This window comes from Periplaneta americana, chromosome 10 (genome assembly GCF_040183065.1).
Source record: "Periplaneta americana isolate PAMFEO1 chromosome 10, P.americana_PAMFEO1_priV1, whole genome shotgun sequence".
NCBI classification, from domain to species: domain Eukaryota; kingdom Metazoa; phylum Arthropoda; class Insecta; order Blattodea; family Blattidae; genus Periplaneta; species Periplaneta americana.
The window spans coordinates 63272244-63287798 of NC_091126.1; the positions used below are offsets into that span (position 1 = coordinate 63272244).

The following is a 15555-nucleotide window of genomic DNA, read 5'->3' on the forward strand; positions in this document are numbered from 1 at the left end:
CATTTCATTTTTAGCTGGCTCAATCCAGCCAAACATACCACGCTTATTCAGAATGTCCTCTGTTTTCTCTTTGTTCAAATATCACACTTTTCTCCATGCAATATGTAAAATTTTGTTGTATTCAGTATTGATCTAGCATTCATATATTCCATACTTTGGCAGAAGGAGATAAGGTGTCAGTAATTTTTTCAACCAACAGTTACATGAATTCCTTTTTCATGTGATCAATACGGTCAGCTAACTGCGTATTTTGAAACCAGAACCTAAAAAATTATACTTTGGTCATGTGGTTTCGATTACACTAGTTGTGATAGGTAAAGGGTGAAATATAGGACTTGGAAGTAAACCCCGAAAAGACGAAGTATATGATTACGTCTCGTGACCAGAACATAATACGAAATGGAAATATATAATTATTGGAAATTTATCCTTTGAAGAGGTGGAAAAATTGAAACATCTTGGAGCAACAGTAACAAATATAAATGTCATTCGGTAGGAAAGAAAACGCAGAATAAACATGGGAAATGACAGTTATTATTTTGTTGAGAAGTTTTGTCATGCAGTCTGCTTTCAAAAAAGCGGAGAGTTAGAATTTATAAAACAATTATATTACCGGTTGCTCTGTATGGTTTTGAAACTCGGTCTCTCAGTTTGAGAGAGGAACAGAGGCTAAAGGTGTTCGAGAATATGGTGCTTAGGAATGTATTTTGGGCTAACAAGCAAATATTCTCATGGGGACAGATAAAAAAGTTATTTTTTTCTTCCATCATGTTAATAATGTCAAAAGAAGTGCTTATAAAAATTTTGGCTACTCGACCGCAATTACGAGGCCGTCCAAAAAGTGATTTTCCCTGGGGCCGTTTAAAAAAAACATAATTTCATGGAAAGATTTATTGAAACAGATACAGCAATTGTTATGCTATTTTTCAACATATCCCCCACTGAAATTGAGACATTTGTTATACCATAGGATCAATATTTGTATCCTTGTGTAGTGTTGTGCACCTCTCTGTTGATCCTACGGTATGACAAATGTCTCAATTCCAGCAGGGAATATGTTGAAAAATAGCGAAAGGATTGCTATATCCGTTCCAATAATTTTTTCCATGAAATTGTGTTTTTTTCTGAAAAGGGTCCCAGGGAAAATCGCTTTCTGGACGGCCTCATAATTGCAGTCAAGTGGCCAAAATTTTTATAAGCACTTATTTGGACATTATTAACATAGTGGAAGGAAAAAAATAACTTTTTTATCTGCCCCCATCAGAATGTTTGCTTGTAAGTGGGAATAAGTTACGGAAGAATGGAGAAAGTTACACAACATAGAACTGTATTCTTCACCTGACATAATTATGAACATTAAATCTAGACGTTTGAGATGGGCAGGGCATGTAGTACGTTTGGACGAATCCAGAAATTCATATAATGTGTTAGTTGGGAGGCCGGAGGAAAAATGACCTTTGGGAAGGCCGAGACGTAGAAGGGATGATACTATTAGAATGGATTTGACTGAGGTGGTATATGATGGTTTGGACGGGATTAATCTTGCTCAGGATAGGGACCGATGGCGAGCTTATGTGAGGGAGGCAATGAACCTCCCAGTTCTCTAAAAGCCGTAAATTAGTAAGTAATGTTTAAAATTTCTATTCATCACCAATTTAAGGTGGAGACTTCATATCTTGTGCACTTAATCTCTTTTGCTATAAGTATTTTCGTAAATATGTTTCATTATGATCAGGAAAATAGTTTTTTTTTTTTTTTCAAATAAAAATATTGCACATTTTCGAAATATATTTCCTCTAATACAATTTATGTTTCATACACGACTTTTCTTATGGCATCTTCGATATGGTTAGAAAAGAGCTAAGAATCCATTTTAAATTTACTGCTATAGATAGATTTTTTACAGATACAAGTTTAAAATTTGAATTTTTTAGTGACTGCTAAATATAATTTCTTTTAAATTTCGATAGTATTTAGTTTCTAAAAAAATTGTAATACGTTCCGTTAACAACAATATAATTATAGAACATGCAGTAAAAATGTCATGTTCATAGCACCAAAATTTAAGAGCATTTACACTTTGAAAACGACGAAATATGCTGAATGTGTGAGAAAACAGCTTGTAAAACTAGCATGGAATTCACATTCAAATGTGTAGCCATTTAAATATGGCATTATGTTTAAGTTTTCAAGCACCACAGATCACTAAAACTTCCTCAACGTATAAGCAAGAGATTTCCGATTCATTTTTGTATCTTAATGTTGTCTATGATTGTATACTTTCTTCTGCCATGAAGATTTTCCCCGTTCACTATTCCTACATTAGTTTCTTCTCAACCTGTGACAGTCAATTTCATTTTTCTTCTTGATCAGTTTCAGTATTATCCTTTCTTCACACACTCTTGCTAGCAGAGTTTAATTTATTTTCTTATTTTGTCTGCCCATGTCACAAACTACATTTTTCTCCATATCTACATTTCACAAGTTTCTAGTCGTTTGTCTTGACTTCATCGCAATGTAAATATTTTCTGCTCATTACATTTCCAAGGTCCACACAAAGCACTTCACTAGTCATTACCTCTGGTCTTTTTCCAAAGGCAAAGAAAACGCTCCTTTGCCATTGCTATCTCCATACGATTTCCTGGCAGCAGCTCATGTTACTACATTATACAGAGGTTGTTTCCGATCTGTGAAAACGAATTTGAATGACATCATGTGCGTCAGGAGTCATGCGACACCTAAAATGTGGTGAGAGGTGACAGACCAGTAGTTAGTGATCTCACAGAGTGCACCGTGTCTTACAGCAGCAATGTCCAAGAAAATCGAGCCTTTTTGAAAGGGCTACATTACGATCCTTTCCGATGCCAAGTACAGCTACGTGAAAATCATAGGAGCCAGCAAAATACGTTGTTACATTATTTCCAAAAATAGCATCTTCTGTGTACTTAACAAGACTCGCAAAGCTCTGATGAGATTAATTCCAGAAGGGAAAAAGCAAGCAAATCCACCCCCTGCCACAAGCCTCACCTCCCGAGGTGACACAAATTAATCCCATCTCAGCTTTATCAGTCTTATTAAGTACACAGAAAATGCCTTTCTTCAAAATAACGAAACCACGTTTTTGCAGGCTTCTATTATTTTCACTAAACTGTACTTGCCATTGGAAAGTATTGTAATGTTCCCCTCCCAAAAAGACTCAATTTTCTTGGGCATTGCTGCTGTGAGACACCATGCACTCTGAATATGAAGTCACTAACTACTGGTCTGTCACCTCTCGCCACAGTTCAGCTGTCGTGTGACTCCTGACCCACATGAAGCCATTCAAAAATCGTTTCCAGAGGTCGGAAGCAACCCTCCGTAATGCAACTCAATTATTATAGGCAAACATAATACTGTTTAAAAATAAAATATTTATATAGAATATTCTGGTTACGTGTTCAACGTACAAGATTGACGCAGTTTTTTATATTTTTAACTTGGTTATTTAACGGCGTTCCAATAACTACTACGTTAAAAATTAAAATTAAATACTTATTTAGCGTCGATGATATTGCTGATAGCGAGATGGTATTTGGCGTGATGAGGCCGAGTATTCGCCAGAGATTACCCGACAATTGCCTCTTACACTCTTTGTCTTTACTCTTTCGAATTCTGCACACTTCAACACCAAATTACCTTTCGTCTCGTTTCTATTATCTATACTCCAACCACGACGTAAATACCAGATCACTTATCTGTGGCGCGTTAAGTATACCTCTTCATAGAACGTTTCGTTATTCATCATCTTTTACAATATCCACCTCGCGACAATGGAATTTCCTGTCACAAAGTATTAGGGGCTGCAAGACAATAAATACTTTTAAAAACAACTTAAAAGATAACCTTCTTAGCATTTCACTCCAATCGTACTGACTTAAAATATCACTGTCTACATTGTTACTTCTTCCTTTAGACATGCATCCTGATAGTGCTGTATTTTCAAAATTGTCTCATAATTATCTCTTTCTATTATCTAACATTATTTGAAATAGATTAACATTCTATGTCTTTTAGCTTAATTCTGCTACATAGTTTGTATTTCATGTTTAATTAATAGTTCATAGTATTTTGATGTTTAATTCGTAAATAACTCTTGTATACATGTAACTCTTATCCAAATCAAATTGTTGAATTCTTTGTAACTTCATACATATGTATGTATACATTTTGCTGGTTAAGTGGAAGAGAAGGCCTTACGGCCTTAACTCTGCCAGCTAAAATAAATTATTATTATTATTATTATTATTATTATTATTATTAAAGTTAGGAAGAACCTCGGAAAATACCCAACCATGCAATCAGCCCGAGCGGGGATCGAACCCTCCTCCGAGCGCAACTCCGTATCGGCAAACAAGCCCCTTAGCCGGCAGAGCTACGCCAGTGGCATTTTTTTTGAAAGTACAAAAGATAAAAATGTCACAATATAGGTCTACTCTATGTGTAGCATGAATATGAACAAATCCCCGCTAGGTGCTGTACATATCAAAGCCTAACTATGCTGCCATATGTACAGTAATGCGCAATTCGATAGTAATTTTGTTTGATAAGCCACGAGAATTGTGCAATAAATAAGCAATTGAATCATACTCATATTCAGGCTTCGCATGTTTGTCACAAGAGTTGTATTGGATGTAGTAGTTTCTCCTGGTACATTAATGACTTCAGTCAAAAGCACAAGAAGTTACAAGACCTCTATAAATTCTGTACTTTGTTGGAACGTACATTGTTACGTATGTTTGTATGTCGATGATTTCATTGTGATCTCGTTCAGTCATAGGGGAGGTGCAACAGGAGACAAATGCCGCCACCAATATCTACATTGCAGTTGTTTATTTCCGAATTTGGAAATTATTACTTTTGCGTAAGGAATGGTGACACATTTTGTAAAGTGTGCAAAGTGGAACTGAAGGTGGAAGAAATATAACAAGATATTTTAATTCACTGTGGCAGTAAAAAACATACGGAACATTTCCAATTGTTTCTTGCTGCAAGAGATGGCAATTCTAATTATGACGATTCGCAGTTTTTCAGTGATTTGTGTTTAATCATAACTGACAATTGGAGAAGGTTTCAGTTACATAATCTCAGAATGTAAATTTCTGTCACTGTATATATTATCTTTTTATATATGTATAAAATTTGTGTTGTATATTTAATATCAGAGTATTAACTTTGTTTCCTTTGTTAAAAACCTTGGAGCTTAATTCGATACGCATTTAAACTGGAATAACCAAGTAACTCATATTATCAAAAAAGTGCTTTCCATACTACATTTCTTAAGCAGCACTCGAAAATTTCTCCCCCATCACTCAAAAAAATACTAGTGGAAACACTAGTAATGCCCCACTTATTGTGATTTTCTACTGACTGACCTCAATGTCAACCAGTCGCAAAGATTACAATCTGTTCATAATTCTTGTGTTCGTTCCGTCTGCGATGTCCGTCGCGCTGACCACATTACCCCATCCTTCCAAACTCTAAACTGGCTACAGCTTAACGAACGTAGAAATTTTCATTACTTTGTTATCCTTTTCCAAGTCCTTCACACCTCTAGACCTACCTATCTTACCTCCCGTTTCAGTTACCTGCCATCGTATCACAATCTCTTCACACGCACGCAAAATAGCTGCATACTAGACATACCAACACCTAAGACATCATCGTATTAATCATCATATACAATCTCGCTCTCGCGCTTGTGGAATACCCTATCCAGTGACATCAGAGACTGTCGGAATTTACTGTGTTCAAAAACAGTCTCATTATGCATTTCCTTACTGCGTAGAGTAGGTTTACTTTTTACTTAAGTAAAAAAAAATCTTTCTTTATTCTTAACATCTACAATAAACTGTCTAGCCTTTATTAATCAGTTAATCTTTAGTACTTTGATTTTTATTGTATTTGTAAATTTAATATTAATTGTAATTGTAATTGTATTCCTAATATTGTAGTTGTAATCCCCTGGGAGAGAGGGAGAGAAGGCCTGATGGCCTTATCTCTACCAGAATAAATAAATAAATAAATAAATAAAATAAACAAATAAATAAATAAAAATAGATTGATAGATAGCTAGGATGGATAGATAGATATAGATATAGATAGAGTCAGTCAGACAGACGGGCGGACGGACCGACGGACCGAGACGGACGGACGGACGGACGGACGGACGGACGGACGGACGGACGGACGGACGGACGGACGGACGGACAGACAGACAGACAGACAGACAGACAGACAGACAGACAGACAGACAGACAGACAGACAGACAGACAGACAGATAGATAGATAGATAGATAGATAGATAGATAGATAGATAGATAGATAGATAGATAGATAGATAATTAATTAATTTGGAAATTCAACTGTAATCAATGGAGCAGCAAACATATTCGTTCAAAATGTTTTGGTTGTGCAAATCATCAAAATTACGTTTCAGTGTTGTCGTGATATGCTCCATTATTTATATTCACCATAAGTATATTGTACCTCCACTTATGCAGTGAGCGCCAGACATTTGAATTCACACCGTAAAAGGCTATATTTCTCGATAAATTCAGTGTGACAAATATGTAAAACCTGGTAATATTCTTATGACCAAGCTTAGTATTCCCTCTACCAGAAGACTCAAGTTCCGGGTAAACAGTCTATATAATAAGTGGAAACCAGTTGATGCAGCAGAGAAAGAGATAGACCTGCATGTTCGTAGAGTACATCCAATCTGAAATAAAAGTAGAGCAACCACTGACTTTATAATCTAACGGCGCAACTGCCCGAAGTTGGCCAGGGCCTACCTGCGTGACAAACATTTTTTCTTCATAAAGTATGGGTACAAAGTGCTGACCGAGTTGGGGCTCACTTCGAATATGTTCTTCCGTGTACTTTTCTAGAAATTCTCTAAAGTGTTTATTGTTCAATTTATTAAGCGGTATATTAGTTAGTTAATGGGATTTAAAAAGGGCGCGTCGGCATCTATGGCTATTTGCGCCCTTATCTAAAATTCTTTACAGAACAGAGACATAATACAATTATAAGAATGCTTAAAAGAACTATAAAACGTTGTCACGATTAAAACGAGGTACACATTAAGCGGTATATTGACATTGATCATCATGGCACATAGATTCCTGCAAAACATGGATTTCTTATCGTACTCTCTCTGAGTTTGATGGTACTGCTTGTTATGAGTTACGTTCAACCATGTTTCTATACTTTTTTGTATTGCAGTGTCCTTCAATGCACTGTTTTCTTGTAACGTTTATATGTACTTTGCACAACTTACATGTAATGTAAATTATTATTGGCTCCGAACTCCTGAATTAAGTCCTTCAGCCTTTCATACTTCGAAATCTTTGTCTTCGACATTTTACCTCGTTACAAATACAAATGTTACGTTAAGTAAATAATACGACTTTTACATTTCACTGGTTTAAAGCACTCGCTATGACCGTGTTCCGGCTTCAACACAAACTAGAGTGAGCGTGAGTAAAATGCGTTCTATGTTGTATCAGACGGGACGTATCCCTGGGCTGTGACGTCAGGTACAGTATGAAAGAAGGCAACTGTATTCCAGCTTAGACGCAACTGAAATACTAAGCTTACTTATGACCGAAAATGAAAGAAAATAAATATTTTAAATAATGGAAAAACATATCTCCATAATTATAAAAACAGTACCGAGTGAAAATAAAAACAAATGCCAACAATTCGCGAGCAGAATTTTTGCGAGTTTATCGCAGGCGGAAAAACGCAGATAAAAATGCAGTCACAAGATTAATTGGATATACTATTTCGGAAGAATGTTACACAAACTTTCACCAACTCTTAAGTCGTACAGTCGTCCCCTGAGACAAACTCAACTCTATTTTCGGCATGAAGATGACCTAAATTCTTAGGGAATATTGGCTGGTTTCGCTGTTAACTCGGCGCAAATTAAGCGCATTTCGTTAAAAGTTTTACACAGATTTTCGGAAAATTTCTTAATAATGTGGTTAGTATAACGCAAGATAACTCTAAATTTAACCCTAGCAATACCAACCCATAATCTATAACGTGCATTGCCTCTCAGGCCCACAAATATAATATTTCTTTCTTTATATATTTTGTTTTTATACTAATTAATTAAGGCTTCAAATGTTATATATTCATTTTTATTTTATTGGGTTATTTTACGACGCTGTATCAACATCTAGATTATTTAGCGTCTGAATGAAATGAAGGTGGTAATGCCGGTGAAATGAGTCCGGGTTCCAACACCGAAAGTTACCCAGCATTTGCTCGTATTGGGTTGAGGGAAAACCCCGGAAAAACTTCAACCAGGTAACTTGCCCCGACCGGGAATCGAACCCGGGCCACCTGGTTTCGCAGCCAGACGCGCTGACCGTTACTCCACAGGTGTGGACAATGTTATTTATTTGCTGTAATTCGAGAAACAGCCCCATACACGACTCAGTATTCATGTCATAATAAATTATGAGGACTAGGAACGTAATACTTGGGAAAAGCTCATTGAGGCTTTGAAATAATTTCCTCAGTGATGCAAACTTGTCATTCTGGCGGCGTAATTCCCTTGTGTTCTTGTCGTTAAATCTAAGAATTTTTGTTAGTTCAAGGTACCGAGTTCGACTCATTGCTCTGTAACAGATTTGTCGACCTTGCAGGAAAGATCACAGATCTTGGATTGGTACAGCCGTGTCGTGGTTTGTGCCATTACCAACAACAAACCAATATAGCATAATATCTGTGTGCTGTGCCTCATTGAAGTAGACTTTTTTTAGGTTCATGATATGTGGTGTAAGAAACAACTGTAGGCCTACTGTTTCCGTCATAGAATTTACTTTCCCCTGTCTACGAAGTTCAATTTTTTTTTCACGTACAATATTCTGCACAATGCAAATCTAGCATCTTAGGTATAGCTCTCTGTGAAGCTGAGTTGAATAATTTCAAGGGAAAAATTGGTGCGGGGCCGGGTATCGAACCCGGGACCTTTGGCTAAGCGCACCAACGCTCTACGGACTGAGCTACCCAGGACGGTTTGTCAGCACACTTTGAGGTATGTGCATATAAAGGGAAGAATTGAGTCCATGTCTGGTAGAGTTCCTGGGCAGCTCAGTCGGTGGAGCATTGGTGCGCTTAGCCAAAGGTTCCGGGTTCGGTACCCGGTCCTGGAACAATTTATCCCTTTGAAATTATTCAAATATTCTGCACAGTTGGCGTGAGGATCGTGCTGGAGGTTGTGTAACATATACACGTCTAGATTTTGATGTATAGATTTCTCCACTAACTGACACATTGTATTTATCCTCATTTTCGACTTCAGAATGAGACAATCCAACTTCTTGGATGTCGTCCTCAACTTCACTTGTTTCTTTATCTGATTCGTCTAAGACAGTGGTTGTCAGCACTCGCTGAAATGGGTAATAGGTAAGGAGAGCATCGGAATATCCGCGGGTAAGCGACGCTATCCCGAGGGTGAAGTGTGCTAATGATCGCTGGTCTAAGGCATCATTGACTATCTTCTCCATGGAGGTTTCACGAATTGCACACGCCGACATAACTATCTATGTATATGAACAGAAAAATTGAGAAAGACAAGTTCTCATAACAAGCAGGAAATTGTAAGAAAAACCCGACAGCTGTTAATACCATTGTTGAAGAGAAATATCTATTTCAAACGTTCAAACAATAATTGAAAATAAAATATAAATTAAAGAAACTTGAATTTTCCGACCCTTTCTTTTACCAACCGGGGGGCCTCCAAGGCCCATAACAAGTTTCCAATTTTTTTTATTATTTTTCATGAAAATAATTTTAAAATATTTCACAGTCTCTCAATTACGGTCCAACTGACACTTTTTTTTTAAATTTAATTCGAAATACTTAATGAGTTAATAGTGAAAAACTAAATCTGTGGACCTTAGGTACCCCCCCCCCCCCGTTGGTATTGCTAGGGTTGACGTCAAGGGCCTTTTCGATTTTGTGGGCTACATGTTAGATGTTTTAGAACAGCTTAGCTGACTAAAATGGGAAGGACACTATAATTGATCTACAGCTAAAAGACACATGCGCTCATTCTGGAGAAATAAACTACAAGTAATAACACTACGACACGGACGATGAAAGAATAGTTTCCAACTATTTTTTCGTGTAGTAATACCCCTAGAGACAGCGGTTCTCACGTCGCTAGTAGTGGAGACGACAAGTAAAAAAAAGAAAACAAAGACCGCACTACAAACCTGTCGACTGCTATTGTAAGAACACGTGTCACATAGCTGGCAAACAGCGATGGATAGAAATTTAATGAACTGCTGAAGAACTTCTCCGGGTTACTCCTTAATAATCCATTATGCAAAGAATGTGGGGGTAATGTATTCGTGCACGATGCGCGCCTCATCGCAGTTATACCTTCTTCATTTAGTGATAAAGCAATTTTCGTTCAGTAGACTCAAAATTTATTAAATATGAAGTCATGTCATTCTCGAAGTATATACCTTGGAGTAGCGTTATAAGCTTGTCTGCATTGTCATTCATAGTTTTCAAGCAAACTTAGAATTTTATTATTAGCAATTTCTTTCAGCCGCTTGTGGTTGCCTGCATAGGGTTTTGTTGAAAAATATGAAGGCAAGTATATTTGTCTTCCATTACATAATTGTTATTTATGCAACAAGTGGATAATCCTAATGATTTATGGCATGAGGGAATGTTTGTCTCACTAACGATATTATGGATTTATTAATTTGTCATACAGAATAATCTCTGTAATGTTGACAATTAATATGTGAGGAGAAAAAATTCGCTCATACGTCAACATATATGCCTAACTTGGAGCCAGGCCACAAAGGGAAACACTGAAGCAGGAAGGTTCGATCCGGAGCTGTGGATTGAATTCGGCGTAGCTCAGTGGTAAGAGCGCTTGGTACGTAGGACCAAGGATCTGGGTTCGAGCCCCGGCGCCGAAGCGAATTTTTCTCCTCAAATATTAATTTTCACGAATGATAGCTGATACATTACATGTCAGCGATATAAACACTGATTTATAAAACAAATAGATATTTATAGAAACTAATACTAGGCCTGCTCAATAAAGAATAATCAAGAGGCAATAGGGTACATATCATCTTCAATCACCACAAATCTTTTACTTTCACTTTTACCACGTCATACTATTTTTGACTAATAAAACGGTACGAAAGGATATGTTTCAACCAATCATGGCTGTTTATCGCTAAAATGTTATCACTTCCCCACTATTAGTTTCTTTGTATTTGTTTGTCAACATTTGAAACTGCAAATTCTTTCATGTTTTGCGATCGTCATTTGTTTCCCGCATAGATAGTCAACTGAAAATGGCGGCTCCGTTCAAACGTTTTGGTGAAGCTAACATTAGTGAAATAGAATTTCAGCGTGTCAAATTAATACCTACAGTATTTTACTGTATTAGAGTTCTTTATTTCTTCTAATCTTCATATACTTTCTTCTGTTTTATCACGTCCCTAACATTTGTTTCTCTGTTTGTCAACATTTTAAATTGCAAATTCATTACGGTAATATATGTGCTGTTGAATTATTGACGATTTCAATTGAAGGGTTCAGAACCATATTGGGCCAAGCACCATTTACTAAAACCGTAGAAAACAAGGGTTAAAATGAAGTTATTACCATAATTCAATGGAAACATACAGCAAGTAATATAAAGTATACACATTAAAACCAAATGATATGTCAATCTTCATTAAACTATAGTATTCACTTAACTTTATTACAGGAGAATGGAGAAAGTTGCACAACACAGAACTGCACGCATTGTATTCTTCATCTGACATAATTAGGAACATTAAATCCAGACGTTTGAGATGGGCAGAGCATGTAGCACGTATGGGCGAATCCAGAAATGCATATAGTGTGTTAGTTGGAAGGCCGGAGGGGAAAAAGACCTTTAGGGAGGCCGAGACGTAGATGGGAAGATAATATTAAAATGGATTTGAGGGAGGTGGGATATGATGATAGAGAATGGATTAATTTTGCTCAGGATAGGGACCAATGGCGGGCTTATGTGAGGGCGGCAATGAACCTCCGGGTTCATTAAAAGCCAGTAAGTAAGTAAGTAAGTAAGTAAGTAAGTAAGTAAGTAAGTAAGTAAGTAAGTAATAAGTAAGTATTCACTTAACTTTAACCCTTGCTTTTCCATTTTTAATAAATGGCGCTTGACCCACTATGGCTCTGAACCCTTCAATTGCGGTAGTGGTATTAATTCTACTGTTGAAATTAAAATCATTGCGATTGTTGAAGTGGTGCTGATGACGCTTGTTATGACGATGTTCATATTAGAAATCATTACACTAATATTGACGTAATTATTATTTCGGTAGTGATAGTGACACGGTATTGATCATATGCAGTACACAGAACTTTAAATACCGGTACACATGCTCTGGAATTGCGAAAATTTAAAGGATCCGAAGTTAGCTAATTTTTCAGTGACGTAATCAGGAATATAGCACTGTTGCGACGCCACTGGTTACCTGTAGTTGTGTCACAAAGGAACGACCTGCCTGCCTACACTTGCAATGGCTCCTCATTTCTTTGCTTCTCGGGCTATAGAAAGCTGCCTCGCGCACTATTAACTTCCTTTATGATGTACTGCAACTACCCCATTAAATACGGAGAGCAACCCCAGGGGGCCCACACCCTCCACGTCTGTTTTCCTACAAAACCCTCATAATGGGCTACCGCCATGTCTTCCCCAATCCTCACTGATTCAAAATCCATCAGTGTCCGCGAAGCTCGCAGGATCCTTGCTGCAGGGGGAACGTTATGAACACTTCGGAGCTCAAGTAAGGACTAACGAGATGGACATGACCGTTTTCTCACATGCATAGCGAACTGGAAGCCCCGCAAGAGTGACGTCACTCTATCACATTCTGTATAGAGCTGTAACTCGCAAAGGGTGACGAGAAATATCAGCTGCGTGAGAAGCCAACAGTACAACTATTCTATGCGCATCTCAAGGTCAACCTTCACATCTCGTCTTCACATCTATACACTCTAATTAAATTTCTGTCCAAAGCTCAAGCATGTTTATTATGTCTCTTCGTAGAATAGCTGATTAATAATTGTGTGCAACTCAGTCTTCTGTAGTAGTGTATTAATAGCCTCTAATTTGATTTGTGGTTCACATACACAACTGGTATATCATCACTACCACTAAATCACTCTACAAGTTGACGTCAGCGTTTTTGGCGTGTGTCCTAGAGTATAGTGCAGCTGAGACTGGTACCACTTCCTATACACGTCACATCAGCCATTTGCCAAACACAGTTGTCAGACTGACTACGGTAAAGGTAAGACACTAGCATTTAACGTTTCCATTACTTATTTCACACTCCAAAAATGGTGACGCGTGCTGTACCAACGGACTTTTCATCACTTTACCATATCATCGCCAAAAGCATTATATCCTTATTGCCATTCTCACCAAGTCACAATATAGCCTAATATAATCGCCAGAAATAAAACACTTTTCATATAATATAGCACCACACTCTTCACCACTAGAATCCTTACTGCCAACACTTCCTTCTTCGAGTCGCAATTTATTTGGGGTTCGCGGATTTAAACCCAGCCTAAAGCGATGGAATTTAAACAGCCATTTAGCGATCACGTCCTATTTCCTTCGCTATTTCACTTGTGTTACGTTTTCCACTTTCCAAACAATAACGGTAAAAATCCCTAAGACAAGAATAAATCACAAATCAGAAAATTATCGCAAACCACAGGTTGACTCTTTTTGTTTTGGAGTCTAGACCCCCAACGTCCCATGTTCATTAAACAGATATAATTATGATTCAATATAAACTGCAACATGGCAACAATGCCAGACATTACAGATCGTTTCGGTCAAGGGTCAAATTATGAAACTGATTCAATAATTCAGAACGCAAAGCCACAAAACACAGAAAAAAAAAATAGAAAATATGTGTAGAATCAGTTTCAACAATTTTATGAAGTGCGTGGTTATGAATTGAAAAGAGAAACACAAACTCAACAGATCACAAACATTTTAAAATGTAGGGAAATTAACATGAGAAAATCAAATAGTGATGAACATGAAGCGTATACTGTGAAAACCATTTGGAATGTGAGAGCAAAAGCGATACAAAGCAAATGTTTTACGGAATATCAATGGCATTTTCACCCGTTTGTAAATAAAGATTTTAAATGTGCCAGACATGCAAGGAACGCCAAAAGGAAACACTTTATTACAGAACTTGCCAGAAAAAAAAAGATAGGTCAGTGTTCTAGCAATAAAATGAAATGAATATCAGTTGATTGATTTGCGTAATGAATACACTTCAGGTTTTTATACCAGTTCTATTTCATTGCTGATCTCGAATAGTATTTAACTTTATTTAATAACGTGTCGCTTAAGTTGATCGCTACCCTATCCGAACGTAAAATATATTTGGTTCATCACAAGAAGCCAAAACAATTATCCAGTACGTACAGACTTATTTCATGAGACATTGGAGTGTTAATTGGATATAAAAAGTAATATTTACAGAGTGCATTATTCAAAACTCATTTCAAATTTAAATGTTCACATTCCATTTTGGAAATAGTCGTAGCAAATACTACTCCAGATTCTGAAATTGCTAGATAAATTCTCTCTCCCAATTAAGTAGCACGATAAATTATCAATATTCTCATATGCCCTCGTATTGAGAAATAAAAAATACTAGGGGATTACATCATATCAATAAGTCGTTAAATAAACTCCTAGCACCGTTACTGCTACAAAACCAACACCAACAAAATTATCACAACCACCGCTAATTATACTACCACAATAAACACTCCTACCACAACCTCAAAAATTATCACTATTATCATTACCAACAAAATTATCACCATTATCAACAAAAACAAAATTAACTCAACTACCAAAACAACAAAAATTATCATCAGACCACTACCGACAAAATTATTATCACTACCACAAAATTTATCATTAATATCACTACTAACAAAATTATCACCATTACCACTGCCACAAAAAATATCACCGAAACCAAAAAACTTACCACCAACAACAGCACGACCAAACATTTCGTAACTGCCACTACTACAAAAATTATCCGCAATACCACTACTACAAAAATTATCACCTCTACTACCAAAATTATAACCATTGTTAGGACCAAAATTATCACCATTACTACCACCATTACTACGACCAAAATGATTACCAGAAATTTCAGTAGCATTATCATCACTAGAATTACCATCATTATCGCCATCACCATCATCATTTTTACCACTACTATCACCACACTACTACCACTAATACTACGGCCAATATTATTACCACCACTACTATTACCATGAAAATTATCACCAATATCTCTAATAGTACCACCAAATTATGACTAATTATACAAAAATAATCACCACTAACAACACTACTATCGCCACAAACACAATCACGTTTACCACTAATTTTGTTGGTTTATTTTATTAAG

The 15555-nt window shown here is 36.7% G+C and overlaps 1 non-coding gene across 1 annotated transcript; it reads left to right on the plus strand.

The window, feature by feature from the left end:
• The first annotated feature begins 10922 nt into the window (after nucleotides 1-10922).
• On the plus strand, nucleotides 10923-10995 carry TRNAT-CGU (transfer RNA threonine (anticodon CGU)). Its single transcript has one exon. It is a non-coding gene; the product is annotated as a tRNA-Thr (tRNA).
• Nucleotides 10996-15555: the final 4560 nt, after the last annotated feature.